Below are 4767 nucleotides of genomic sequence, written 5' to 3' on the forward strand. Positions count from 1 at the left end.
CCGCACAATTGCACTCATCTCACACGCTAGTAAAGTTATGCTCAAAATTCTCGAAGCCAGGCTTCAGCAATATGTGAACTGTGAACTTCCAGATGTTCAAGCAGGTTTTAGAAAAGGCAGAGGAACCAGAGATCAACTTGCCAACATCCTCTGGATCATGGAGAAAGCAAGAGAGTTCCAGAAAAACATCTATTTCTGTTTCATTGACTATGCCAAAGCCTTTGACTGTGTGGATCACAAGAAACTGTGGAACATTCTGAAAGAGATGGGAATCCCAGACTCCCTGACCTGCCTCTTGAGAAACCTGTATGCAGGTCAGGAAGTAACAGTTAGAACTGGACATGGAACAACAGACTGGTTCCAAATAGGAAAAGGAGTACGTCAAGGTTGTACATTGTCACCCTGCTTATTTAACTTATATGCAGAGTACATCATGAGGAACGCTGGGCTGGAAGAAGCACAAGCTGGAATCAAGATTGCCAGGAGAAATATCAATAACCTCAGATATGCAGATGACACCACTCTTATGGCAGAAAGTGAAGAGGAACTCAAAGGCCTCTTGATGAAAGTGAAAGAGGAGAGTGAAAAGTTTGGCTTGAAGCTCAACATTCAGAAAACGAAGATCATGACATCTGGTCCCATCATTTCATGGGAAATAGATGGGGAAACAGTGTCAGACTTCATTTTTGGGGGCTCCAAAATCACTGCAGATGCTGATTGCAGCCAGGAAATTAAAAGATTCTTACTCCTTGGAAGAAAACTTATGACCGACTTAGATAGCATATTAAAAAGCAGAGACATTACTTTGCCAACAAAGGTCCATCTAGTCAAGGCTATGGTTTTTCCAGTGGTCATGTATGGATGTGAGAGTTGGACTGTGAAGAATGCTGATCGCCGAAGAATTGATGCTTTTGAACTGTGGTGCTGGAGAAGACTCTTGAGAGTGCCTTGGACTGCAAGGAGGTCCAACCAGACCATTTAAAGGAGATCAATCCTGGGTGTTCTTTGGAAGGACTTATGCTAAAGCTGAAACTTCAATACTGTGGCCACCTCATGAGACGAGTTGACTCACTGGAAAAGACTCTGATGCTGGGAAGGATTGGGGGTGGGAGGAGACATGGACGACAGAGAATGAGATGGGTGGATGGCATCACCGACTCGATGGACATGAGTTTGAGTGAACTCTGGGAGTTGGTGATGGACAGGGAGGCCTGGTGTGCTGTGATTCATGGGGTTGCAAAGAGTCGGACACGACTGAGGGACTGAACTGAACTGAACTACTATTTGAAAGGTTTTAGAGACAATAAACCACTTGTTACAATAATCCTATGAGGTGGGTACTATTATTAACCCCACTTTAGAGATGAAACACAGAGAAAGAAATAATTTAACATCACCCAGACAGGAAGTTTCACATTCTGCCCTTGCCTGTGGAGAGAACCCAAAGATACTCTCAGCATCACATGGATTCTAACAAGACAGGAGAACAATCAAAGGTAATAATAGAAATTCTTGATTGTAATGTTAGAAAGTTACAGCCCTGCCTAACACTGAGAGAAAGCTGAAGTGGGAGAGGACAGGGTCAAAGGATCAGTTGCGCTATTTTCTCTACATTCAGTTTCAGTGGGCTTAAGAACATTCCAAGCAAGTCAGCTTAGAAAAGGTCAGGAGCACAGAAGGCTGACCTGGGGACCACTGAGTTAGTGGAAGGGAATTTAATAATAAAAAGAAAAACAACCAGCAACTTACCTTTCTATAGCCTTTTATATTTTGTGTTTAGTGAGATAATTAACATACAATATAAATTCACTGAATGTGGTCATTCTTTTCCCATATACAAAGTTGATTGACAAATTATTTTCTTGTTCTTTACAGTTCTATAAAGCTGCTATGTTTCTAGGTTTGTGGAGAAAAATGCAAAAATTCAAGTTTTAAGGGTGTGTCATTGGTCTCTCCTCTGATTAGAGATACAAACAAGTCAGACCCTGACCTGGCTCCTTCTTGCCAGGTTGTGCTCTGTTTACAGGAAACCCAGTCAAGGCAGCACAGGCTAAAGGCCCTCCCTACTTTCACTCCCATCACTGTATATCTCTAGCCTTTGGCAACAGAGTACCCACCTCTTGTGGCTTACCTCTACATTATGTTTATTTTCTATCTACTCTCACTGGAATAAAAGCTCTAGGAAAGCGGATCTAGGGTCAGTCTCGTTCTCTGATCTTTACCCACACTATCTGGCAAGTATTAGGCACCCAATAGAGGTTTGCTGCAGAAATGACCAAAACCCAAATCCCCATTCCATAAATAACAGTGAAAAGTTGGTTGAAAAAGCATAAAACAGTGGAACCATGTATCCTTACAGTTTCCCTCCACGCCTACTGGTCTGATAATGAGATAACTGCTCACTTACAAGACTTAATGGGAGAGTGGGATTGGGCAGCAAATGAAAGAAAACAGGAATTAATCAGGGACTTTATAGGAAACTCTTCCCACACAAAAAGTGGTTGTTTTGGACTGAGTAACACTGATAAGATTGTTTGGCAGCCTGATGTAAAAAGCAATCTATATAGTAGCATTATACCAAATAGTCTTTTGGTACTTACATGAATTTACACTGAGTTTATATTAATATATGTATTAATTTATTGTCAGTCCCTACTGAAAACATGTGCTTTAACAAAAAATTCACATTAAATATGACATCTTTAGAATTTCTTTCCGACATCTTACATTCTTTTAAGAATTTTCTTTTTAAAGTGAAAAAATCAAATGCCTTGCTTTGTTCACACATTGTTTCTGGGATCTATCCTATGACATGCAAGGTAAATCAGTTCTAGTTTGCTTGATTAGTTAGTGACCTGTCCACACCCTGTGTATCCACAGAATTTTCCTTTAAACATCTGAATCAAAATAATTTTCACATTGATACATGGGCATTTGTACTCTTCTGATGGAAGAGAAACGTGGGAATTTGCATAAAAACTGAACAAAGTACAAGAGAAACTAGAGCCCTCCCAGGTCCACCAGTAAGTAGCCATAATACCATAGACAGGAAACGAAGTGCTGAGGTCTGGAAAATGGAAAGAAGAATCCCTAATTTACGGTGTTGTGAGAATTAAGTAAACATGATCCCTAATTTACGGTGTTGTGAGAATTAAGTAAACATGTCTGGCAAATTGTAATAGCTCAACATTTAGCAATCTTATCATGGGAGACCGAGATTCAATCCCTGGGTGGAGAAGATCCCCTGGAGAAGGGAATGGCTACTGTGGGGAGAAAGCAAATTAGCCAAGATGGCATGTTCATGACATGATTGCATGGCTCTCACTCCATATTTTGTAAATAATGACTATGTGAGAGCTGAGCCCACAGCATTTGTGCATGTGCATCACAGAGGTTTATGTAACAGCTGAGGTCATTTGTAGAACTGCATATGCAAGTTATCTTGTGTAGCTCAGTTAAGCTTCTTATTAATTGTATCCTCCCAATAATGGAATAGTGTTTATATTTTACTCAAAAATCATAAGTTCTATCAAAGTGCTCTTTCCCAGAGGAGCAGCATCCTTGAGAGGATAGGGGCAAAGAAGAGACAGACAACACAGTTACTGTATAATTTATAAAATTATAAGTTATAATTTATAACTATAAATTTATATAAATTTATTCTAAATTATAACTTTAATTTATATTATATTACTATTTAATCGATTGTATGTTGTATTTTATATTAAATATATATTTAAATTAGAAACAAAATGAATACAACAAAAACACATAATTATTAACTGAGATTTATGGGCAGTTTTCTGTGATCAAAAATTCCCCGGTGGCTCAGTGGAAAAGAATCTGCCTGCCAATGCAGGAGACACCAGTTCGATCACTAATCCAGGAGGATCCTACATGCCACAGAGCAACAAAGCCTGAGTGCTGCAACTATCGAGTCTATGCTATTGGAACCTGGGAGCTGCAACTACTGAGCCCAAGGGCCACAGCAACTGAAACCTGCATACCCTAGAGCCCATATTCCCAAACAAGAGAAGCCACCACAATGAGAGGCCCTCACATCGCAACTAGAGAGTAGCCTTGCTTGCCACAGCTAGAGAAAATTCTGCACAACAATGAAGAACCAGTACAGTCAAACATAAATAAATAGAAATAAATTTTTAAAATAATAATCAGGGGGACAACGTCAGGTTATGTGGTCAAGAGAGGACTCTTAGAAGAGGTGGTAACTAAAAGAGAGACCTCTAGAACCAGCTGGGCAAAGAGTGAAAAGATTGCCACTCCATGCAGAGCAATAGCCTCCCTTTCCTTCCTCTGTGCTTAAAAATCAGCACAGAAACGTCTATGTAGGGAATGTTGATTTCCCTGGAATTTCTGTCACACTACCCAAAAGATGAGTTGATGTTAACCAATCATGGAGATGCTGGTCTCCTTCTCAGTGATTGGATTTGGAGCAGTATACAGAGTAAGACTGTATACTGGCAAGAACTTAAGCAGACTTTGAGACCCTGAAGCAATAAACAAATATGCTCTGTTTGGAATGTGAAGTCAAGTGGGCCTTAGAAAGCATCATTACAAAGCTAGTGAAAGTGATGGAATTCCAATTGAGCTATTTCAAATCCTGAAGGATGATGATGCACTCAACATGCCAGCAAACTTGGAAAACTGAGCAGTGGCCACAGGACTGGAAAAGGGCAGTTTTCATTCCAATCCCAAAGAAAGGCAATACCAAAGAATGCTCACTACTGCACAATTGCACTCATCTCA

The sequence above is a fragment of the Moschus berezovskii genome, chromosome 10 (genome assembly GCF_049115385.1).
Source record: "Moschus berezovskii isolate FMDL1 chromosome 10, NW_MosBer_1.0, whole genome shotgun sequence".
Lineage (NCBI taxonomy): Eukaryota > Metazoa > Chordata > Mammalia > Artiodactyla > Moschidae > Moschus > Moschus berezovskii.